This window comes from Cucurbita moschata, unplaced genomic scaffold (genome assembly GCF_002738365.1).
Source record: "Cucurbita moschata cultivar Rifu unplaced genomic scaffold, Cmos_1.0 Cmo_Scf00135, whole genome shotgun sequence".
NCBI lineage: Eukaryota > Viridiplantae > Streptophyta > Magnoliopsida > Cucurbitales > Cucurbitaceae > Cucurbita > Cucurbita moschata.
The window spans coordinates 20,096-30,662 of NW_019268651.1; the positions used below are offsets into that span (position 1 = coordinate 20,096).

The window sequence follows — 10,567 nt, forward strand, 5'->3', positions numbered from 1 at the left end:
TTCATAATATAGTGTAACGGACATCACATGCATACATGACATGCATCAATGATAATACAAAGAACATATAAGCATCACATAATTAAAATGGTACATGCAAGAGCCACATGACATGCATCATCATACATCCATCCATTAGCTAACTACTACAGTAACGTCACTTACTTGGTTGGCCTTTGCCGAAGTTACTAATTATTTGATAGTCACCTCAAAGCTATATTCCAATGCTTAATTCTCGCATATATAAATTCATATGACATTCTTAGGACATAATAACATCTTAACCTAGCTGAACAGGACGATTAATTCCAATATATGCCTTAAAACTAACTAAAATTTGATAAATAGAAGTCTTACTGGTCTCAAATGCCATCAAATGCCATAAATAAAGTAAAAAAATGACTTCAAGAGTTACAAAGACTCAATAATTAATACCAAAATCCTTATTAAACACGTTTTGACTCATAGAGTTACAAAGAACCAACTCCGAGTTCAAAGCAACAAGAACTAAAGACTGGTGCGAAAACACTATGGACTAGTCGAAGTTATCCACAAGGTTGAGAAGGTATCATATAGGATTCAACTACTCCCATAGATGCGGACTAGCCCTTTTGTCCACGTTAGTAACTTGAAACGTTACTATCTCGACCAAAAAGACATCAAACACAACGAGGTGGTACGACCTCATGCAAAGACTAAAAAATTCCATGCCAATAAAGTAGAACAGACACCAACTAAGAAGACGCAAAAAGTCAACAAATCGAGAAGTGGGTTTCAATAGTTCCTATCATATTGGAAGACTTGAAGTCAACCTCATCCTACGACACTAAGTTTGTTAAGAGTCGATTGTCGGAGATGTCAACCAATTAAGTGAGGGAGGATGCCACGGTCATACTTGTTCAAGGCGTGTTGCCTATGGGCGCATGTCAGATATCCTGGTCATGCTTGTCTACGACTTTTTTTTCTTAGGTGTATGCTTGTTCCAAACCCTTTTTTTAATTTTTTTTTTTACTTTTTTTTATTTTTTTTTTTACTATTTTTTCATGTTAGATAGGGCTTTACTATTATCGTTGTGTCAATACGGGGGTGTATGACCGGTCACCAAAATTATATCTACACTCGTAGGGCTAAAACGCCCCAAAATGTACTATAGGAGAATTTGAATAGGTGTCAATTCTTCGTACTTGGGTTATATGCTATCAAAGTCGTTGTTGTTGCCTACTCGCTTTTAGCTTATAACATTGATTTCTTTAAAAAAAAATTCATCGCATTTCTTTGCTCCTGTTTTCTAAACATTTTTTTTAAACGTGACCCGTGTCGCGAGCATACACCAATATTGTCCGCAAAGTTTTAATTTAACATGACCGACTTATTTTCTAGGTTAGAACAAGTGTCGCACAATCGCTATCCCACTGCCGTAAGAGTGCGATTGTGCCACAAAGCACGCGTAGTTGTGCGTAAGACTCCTTTAAGCACGTGGGTAGCAACAAAGGCAATTTGGATGAGATTGTAATGTATATTAAAAAAATTATCGAAATAACCCTAGGGTGAGAATTTATGATGCATTCCGAATTTAATGTTTTCCGCTGTGCTAGAATGGAGGAATGAACATTGTGTCTAGTTGCTCTGGTTATTTATGGATGTTATCTCTTTGTTGAGCTTGCTTGAATATTTAGACTATGTATTCCATACTTGTTGATTGATAGGAATATCCCCCCAAATAAGCTTGCATGAATATTTAGTCTATGTATTCCGTGGTTTAAGTGATCGATAGAAATATCTCTCTAATAAAGCATGCATGAGTGAACCAAGTTAAGATTAGAACGTTAGAGCTAGAACGATTTTTTACATTGACCTAGGACAGTACATTTTAAGTATACCAGGCACCTTAGGATTCTGAGCGACGATCAGAGGTCTAGACTTGAGAGCACCCAAATATTGAATTAGCCTTGAGAAGCTAGTCTTGAGCATCCTCGAAACATGAGTTGAGATCTAAACCACCTAGATTCCTTAAGAACCTAGTAAACCTCGACGAGAAGGATTACTAAGAAAGCCTAACAGGCTTAATAGTAATGTGAACGGTGTCACGAAAACCTCCAAGACTACTCAAGTATTTCTATTGCGTGCAAAAACGAGTTAAAGGTGACCTCGTGATTCTGTAAACAAGTATTAAGGAGGAACTTAAGACTACACGAGTGGTTAATTCGTTTATTGTGTAGAAATAGGTCAAGACTAACGTTTCGATCTCGTAAACCGGTCTTGGGAATAGACTTGGGATTACACTGGTAGTTGACTCATAATGGTTGCCTCATGAGTATGGAGTAACATAATTTACATTTTACCGTACTTTTATTTGTTTTCTTATTTTCTTTTTCTTTAATCTTATCGTCACAATTCGAGTTTAATTAAGGAATAATCTAATGTTCTAAATATAATATAATTCAATTAGTTTTAAACAATAAGACATTTATTACACGTCTTTACTTTGATTTCCAATTCTTAAACACAAAAACAAAGTTCAGAGGTTCAATTCCAGCCCAGAAGTCTTGTATTGGACAAGAAAGGTGAGGCACACCTTCAAAAGGCAATATTAAATGTACCAAATTAAGTCTTATGATGTTTTATTAAATACACCCAAGTTTTTTTCAATTTATCTTTTATACATTAAACTTCTAATATTTTATTAAAAATTTTAGAGGCTTTTTCAGATTAAACTTTTAATATTTTATTCAAAATTTTAGAGGCGGACCATCAAGATGGTGAAGAAGAAAAGAGTGCTAAGAAAAATTTCAATAACTCAAAAAAAAAAAAAAAAAAAAATTTAAAAAATAAATTAGAAAAGTGATCCAATTCAACTCTAGTCATTATGTGTCTAGCTTATTATGGAATCTATACTAACTAAATAATGGAGTTAATTGACAAAAATTAAAACAAAGAAAAAAATGGAAAGAGAAATAACGATGTGTGAGAAAAAGAAACTCTCGATGTAAAGAGAAGTAACTATTAGAAACTTTCTTATTCAACCTCGAGGAGTCCGATTCTAGCTAGATTTTCTTTACGAAATCTTCATTGAACCTTGTGGAGAAGCACTCTGGGTTCTTGAATCGTCCAAGATAATCAAGAATCGTGGAAGACATGTGGTAGGTTTTCTAACTTTTTAGGCGGTATTTTAAAAGATCCATAAGATTATTTGGTTGTTTTGGTCTGAGTTTTTTGATATGTTGATCTAGAACCGATGCTACGCAAGTTTTATGAAGAAACTTTGAAAAGATTCAAGCTGAAAGTTGGAGTATCGATGGAGCCTCATGTTGCTGTAAGAACATGTAACCGTCCAATTTTAGTTGTGAATATATTTGTATGTGGTTGATTTAAAATTATAAGAAAAATGTATTTTTATAGACGGAGTAAAGCTCTACGATTTTGGTGAAGGAACATCTGAGTTTTTATTGATGGTGTTAATATAACACATGCTGAAGCAATTTGGATCTTAGGCCCTTTTGGACATCAATTATAGTAAATAACTAGCATGTTCATAAGTATTAAAACTTAATGAGTTTGAATACTAACCTTTTATAGTTCAAAGTCCTTTTTCCTCACGAACCGGTTTCGAACCACCACTAGTGTCTTCTCCACTATCCTCCGATCTTAGAACGGGATTGTGGAATCCGGTGAGTGACTAAACTTGGGAGAGATTTTGTATATATGAAAAGAGTGTTTGTGAGAGGTTTTTTTCAAAGTTTTTCACCAAGGAAGATCTTCCATGTACCCTGATCACTCTATTTATAGAGTTATGTTTGCATGTTCATGCAAATTTGAGATCACCAAATTTTGACACTTAAAATTCCACTCAAATGTTTGGGATTATGCGGCAAGCATGCAAGTTTGAGTTCACCAAATTTTGACACTCAAAATTCCACTAAAATTTGTGGGGTTTATTTGGCAAGCATGCAAGTTTGGTTAAACCAAATTTTGACACCTCAAAATTCCACTAACATTGATTTTTCCATTAAATGAAGTAACATTTTGACTTTCTTCATTTTAATTCAACAATTAATTTGAATAATTAATTTCAAATTTAAGTAATATTAAATGATTAATTAAACTATTTAATTAATATTTAATATTAATTCAAATGCCAATCCCAATCAATTCCAACACATATTTGATTAAGATATTTAAATCTTATTTAAATATCTTAGATTATCTCTTTTTGTTTAATTCGTAAATAAAACAAAAATGTGGTTAAATATATCGTATATATGTAGCGCATATTCCCTAATTTGAATTCGAACACTTCGAACTCACTCGTCACACTGTTCTATGGTTTAGTCCGATATGAGCTAGCAGAGGGACCTAATGGACCTATAGATCATGGGCTCCAACGATCCAAGATTAACCGGTTAAACTCATTAACCTTGTTAACCAACATTCGTTAACTACTAGGACACTCCACTATAGCCTAGTAGTTGCACTCCCCTCACTATAGATATATTTCTGTCCATTTGATATAACCATGATTAGTAAGTCGATCCTTCACAGGTTCGTAACTAGAGCTGGGTCAATTTACCGTTTTACCCTGAAGTTACTTTTTGTTCCTTATGTCCCACTGATCCTCTTATGAACCATTGGTTTGTGGTCCAACAAGTAAACCGAATCCCTCTCAGGCCAATGAGAGGGTGGGGCTCCTTGTTCAAGACCTGGAGTCAGTGCTTAAGGGAACTACCTCTCTTCTATCCCTAAAAGTGGGTAGGAGCGAATTCCATCTTACACCCCACATCCCCAGCTATTCACCCAGTCTTACCCCTGAAATGGGAGACCTATTGAGTCGGCAAACTCGAGCCACTCTCACCCATGCAAATCTAAGGATAATTCCGAATAAATAGGAGTTCATGGTTAGCTCAGGATTAAGATCGAGTTACCTAGGTCATCGAATGAAAAGAAAATCAGTCTCAATAGTAAACGACATTATAAAGTGAGAGTGGTTTTCTTCATGGTCCGATCTTATGCAATACTCATTGCATAGGACGCCCCCACTCACATGTCTCCACATGTACAATTTAGTGATCACATTGTTTATATCATATACAAAAGTGGGCCGCATCCATAGTGTCCCCAGAATAAGATACTCAGCCTTATCCTTATACTATAGATCATTTTGACTATATACTTAAACTTGATCCACTCTTTATGTCTCTACATATAATTCAAGTAATCATACTATAGCCAGAGTGTTCTTAGTTTATTGGATTTAGATTAATGATCGTAAAGTTCACTTTATTCAATAACAATCTTTACTGAATAAACAACAATAATAACGTTTTTGAAAATAGAATATGTTTTTGTTTACCAACGAAAAGTTTTAGGACATAAAACCCAACATTTATGAGAAGTTATGACTATAACAATTTGATTTTGAAAAAAAACAGCATTTAATATAGCTTGAAATCACGCGATTTCCGGCTAGGCATTTATTTCATATTCAAAACTATTCCCCAAACCCTTTAAATTTCTCTATGCTCAAACCTCCCAACCGGTATTTTGAAAGTGTTGTACTAACCTCCAAAAGGCAAACCCTTGTGGAGGCATGAAATAATGTCATCGGAATCATTAGTATTCTCACAGGGAAAAAGAGAAGGGAATCGCAAGGATTTTCGATCTGTATTCGGGTGAAGAAGATAAGTTGATGAGCCAGTTATTCGGATTCGGATTCATGTTTCAAACCCACGGCTCCATCCTCAGCCCCCAAATTCCAAGCTCAATCTGTAGCCCACTCCAATCTACCTAGAAATTATGGCCCAAACACAAAACCATTTGTTTGTTGGGTTTTATGTCCTAAAACTCATAGTTTGTAAATAAAAACATATTCTGTTTTCAATAAAGTTATTATTGATGTTTATTCAGCAAAGATTGTTATTGAATAAAGTGAATTTTACGATCATTAATCTAAATCCAATAAACTAAGAACACTCTGGCTATAGTATGATTACTTAAACTATATGTAGAGACATAAGAGTGGATCAAGTTCAAGTATATAGTCAAAATGATGTATAGTATAGGGATAAAGCTGAGTACCTTATTCTGAGGATACTATGGATGCGGTCCACTTTTCTATATGAGATAAACAATGTGATCACTAAATTGTACATGTGGAGACATGTGAGTGGGGGCATCCTATGCGATGAGTATTGCATAAGATCGGACCATGAAGAAAATCACTCTCACTTTATGATGTCGTTTACTGTTGAGGCTGATTTTTTCACTCAATGACGAAGGTAACTCAGCCACTAAGCATGGGATGTAGACGCGCGACCAAGGCGAGCAGTGGCTGATCGTGGAAGTGTACGTCGATGATCTCATAATCACTGGAGGCAACATGAAAGTTCTTGGAAGATTAAAGAGGGAAATGTGAAAGCCTTCAAAATGAGCGACCTCGGCGCGCTCAACTACTACCTCGGCATCAAAGTGCAGCAGAGTACTATCGGCATCACCATCTGTCAAGGTGTGTATGCAAAGAAGCTACTGGAAACAGCAGGGCTGGCAGACAGTAACCCTACGAGGACGCCAATGGAGGCCCCACTTAAATTGTCTATTAATTGTTAGAGAGACGAACGAAACAATCCTAATAAGGGTGCAAGAACCTTTCCCTGGTAGGGGCATTTTAAAACTGAGGCTGATGGCAGTGCCTAATGGGCAAAAATGGACAATAGCTGCTAGTAGAGGACTTGGACTTTTACAAATGAAATCAGAGATGTGTCTGAAAACCTATCCATAGTAGATTCGATTTAAAACCGTGAGGGTGATACCGAGACGTAACGAACGAAAGCAGACAATATCAACTAATGGTGGTCTAGGATTGTAACAAGTGATTGGCTGGAATAGCTCAGTTGGTTATAGCGTGTGGCTGTTAACCACAAGGTCGGAGGTTCAAGCCCTCCTTTTAGCGATGTGTGTGAATGAATCATGCCTTATAATTATGTTTGGTGCTTCTCCTCCCTGGTACAAAGTTTCAATCAACAATCATGTTTTGACACTTTTCAAAAGCAGTGGTGAGTTCACAATTGATATCCACCACGGAACGAGTTCTATTTCTTAGCGTTGAAAAGTTCGACACAAGCCCATAATGGTGGTGGTAGTAGATGTAGTAGATATTAACCACTTTGGCACGAGTTTTGCCTAACAATAAACATGGATGGATGTTGGAAGTGGGATATGAACCCACACCCTCTTATGAGGACCAGAACTTAAGGGGTCACGCTTGGCACTCAGAAGGGGTCGATAGTGAGAGGTGAAGAAACATTTCTTGCAAGGGTCTGAAAAGGTTGGAGGTTTAAGTGCTCTTTCTAGAGATGTGTGAATGATGTGTTTCTTATAATTGTGTTTGGTTTTTCTCCCTGGTGCAAATTTTCAATCAACATCGATTTGTGATGGTCTTGTGTACGAGAACTGACTAAACAATCAATTTTTGAAACTTTTAATGTTCACAATTACGGTGGTAGTAGATATATTATCCACTTTGGCACGAGTTTTTCCTAACCAATAACATGGATGGATGTCAAAGGTTGGATTTGAACCCACGCCCCTCTTATGAGGACCAGAACTTAAGTCTGGCGCCTTAGACCACTCGGCCATCCTGACTACTAATTGTTCGTTTCTGGATTGGTTTGAGAGGGGAATTTATCATTCCGTATATGGGTGTGTAAACGTCTCCCAAGTAGACGCGTTTTAAAACTATAAGAAGACGACGATATTCTGGCTGTTGGAGAGAGGAACGAAACAATCAGAGCTAGTCACGTGCTACTGAGGACGCTTGGCCATCGATTAGAGAGGTGAAGAAGAGACATAACGAACGGAGGTTCAAGCCCCTCCTTCTAGTGCCTTATAACTGTGTTTGGTGCTTCTCCCTAGTACAAATTTTCAACATCGATTTGGGATGGTCTTCTTGCACGAGTTTTGCCTAGTACACAAGCCAATAATGGTGGTGGTAGTAGATATTATCCACTTTGGCACAAGTTTTGCCTAACAATAACATGGATGGATGTTAGAGGTTGGATTTGAACCCACGCCCCTCTTACGAGGACCAGAACTTGAGTCTGGCGCCTTAGACCACTCGACCATCCTGACTACTAATTGTGCATTCCTGGATTGGTTTGGGAGGGGAATTTATCATTTCGTATATGGGTGTGTAAACGTCTCCCAAGTAGACGCGTTTTAAAACTGTGAGGCTGACGACGATACGTAACGGATTAAAATAGATAATATCTACTGGTTGTTGGAGAGAGGAAGGAAACAATCCTAATAAGGGTGCGAAAACCTCTCCGTAATAGGCGCATTTTAAAACTGTTAGGCTCATGACAATACCTACTGGGAAAGAATGACAATGTCTGCTGGCAGTGGGCTTGGACTTTAACGAATTAAATCAGAGCTAGTAACTAGGCGATGTGCCAGTGAGGACGCTTGGCACTCAGAAGGGGTCGATAGTGAGATCCCACATCGATTAGAGAGGTGAAGAAACATTTCTTGCAAGGGTCTAAAAACCTATCGATAGTGAGATCCCACATCGATTAGAGAGGTGAAGAAACATTTCTTGCAAGGGTCTAAAAACCTATCCATAGTAGATTCGGTTTAAAACTGTGAGGGATATACTGAGACGTAACGAATGAAAGCAGACAATATCAACTAACGGTGGTCTTGGATTGTAACAAATGATTGGCTGGAATAGCTCAGTTGGTTAGAGCGTGTTGCTGTTAACCACTAGGTCGGAGGTTTAGGCCCTCCTTCTAGCGATGTGTGAATGAAGCCTTATAATTGTGTTTGATGCTACTCCTCCCTGGTACAGAGTTTCAAACCACTAGGTCGGAGGTTTAGGCCCTCCTTCTAGCGATGTGTGAATGAAGCCTTATAATTGTGTTTGATGCTACTCCTCCCTGGTACAGACTTTCAATCAACATCAATTTGTGATGGTGGTCTCGTGTACGAGAACTAACTAAACAATCATGTTTTGACACTTTTAAAAAGCAGTGGTGAATTCACAATTGATATCCACCACGGAACGAGTTCCATTTCTTAGCGTTGAAAAGTTCGACAACAAGCCCAGAACGGTGGTAGTAGATATTATACACTTTGGCATGAGTTTTGCCTAACACAATAAATATGGATGGATGTCAGAAGTGGGATTTGAACCCACGCCCTCTTACGAGGACCAGAACTTAAGTCTGGCGCCTTAGACCACTCGGCCATCCTGACTACTAATTGTGCGTTCCTGGATTGGTTTTCGAGGTGAATTTATCATTCCATATATGGGTGTGTAAACGTCTCCCAAGTAGACGCGTTTTAAAACTATGAGGCTGACGACGATACGTAACAGATTAAAATAGATAATATCTACTGGCTGTTGGAGAGAGGAACGAAACAATCCTAATAAGGGTGCGAAAACCTCTCCCTAAGAGGCGCGTTTTAAAATTGTGAGGCCCATGGCAATACCTACTGGGCAAGAATGAACAATGTCTAGTAGAAGTGGGCTTGAACTTTTAAAAATGAAATCAGAGCTAGTCACTAGGCGATGTGCCAGTGAGGACGCTTGGTGTCACGGTCATGCTTGTCCAGGGCATGTTGCCCATGGCCGCATGCCCATGACAAGCCAAACCCTTGTCATGTCTTTGCATTCTAGTGTTTTTCCTTTTGTAATTCTAGAGCGTATGACACCTCAAAAATATCATGTCTAGGCCTGTCAGAACTAAAATGGCCCAGAATGTACTATAGGGGATATGACTAGTCGTCAACTTCTCCCTACCCAAGGTTATATATGCTAAGCAGTTGCTATCTTTCTCTTGCTTGCTTATATAACGTCTCTTTCTAAAATCTCTCTCTCTCCTCGTTTTCTAAAACCTTCTTTTAAAATCGAGGCTAGAGGCTCGACCGTATGTCACTTGGCCGTAGGCGACGCAAGAACAAATTGGCTTAACTCACTTGCCGCTGGAGAGTGAGTGCCGCACAATCGCTAGTCCGCTGCCTTTGAAAGTGCGATTGTGTCAAGTGGTATCAGAGCTTTGTTAGCCGCACAATCGCTAGTCCGCTGCCTTTGAAAGTGCGATTGTGTCAAGTGGTATCAGAGCTTTGTTAGCTCCACAATCGCTAGTCCGCTGCCTTTGAAAGTGCGATTGTGTCAAGTGGTATCAGAGCTTTGTTAGCTCTGTAACGTCATACAGACCGAGATCATGTCGACGACAAAGTCGACACCCAAAGCACAAGCCGACTGGCTTACGCTAATAGAGGAGGAAATGTTGTTCCTCAAAGAAGTCCCTGACACCCTCCGTTTCCTGGAAACACGGGTGACCGAACTGAGTGAGAAAGTCGTCCAAGTCGACGCAATGGGAAACCGCCTGGATGGGTTGCCAATCGCAGAACTGATGTTTCGAGTGACCTCGCTCGAAGAAAGAGTTGCTCCTACGAGCAGCCCAAAACCGTCTGATAGTCCGCATAGCTCTGTCGCACCCAAAGAGGGACGTGGCGAAGAGTTCGAAGTACTACAAAACACAATGATGAGTTTGTTCAATGGACTGGCTGATGA

General features: G+C 38.6%; 3 non-coding genes across 3 annotated transcripts; 1 reads left to right on the top strand and 2 right to left on the bottom strand.

The window, feature by feature from the left end:
- Nucleotides 1-6,869: 6,869 nt before the first annotated feature.
- On the top strand, nucleotides 6,870-6,943 carry TRNAN-GUU. The gene has a single exon. It is a non-coding gene; the product is annotated as a tRNA-Asn (tRNA).
- Nucleotides 6,944-7,550: 607 nt separating this feature from the next.
- On the bottom strand, nucleotides 7,551-7,635 carry TRNAL-UAA. The gene has a single exon. It is a non-coding gene; the product is annotated as a tRNA-Leu (tRNA).
- Nucleotides 7,636-9,159: 1,524 nt separating this feature from the next.
- Nucleotides 9,160-9,243, bottom strand: TRNAL-UAA. Its single transcript has one exon. It is a non-coding gene; the product is annotated as a tRNA-Leu (tRNA).
- Nucleotides 9,244-10,567: the final 1,324 nt, after the last annotated feature.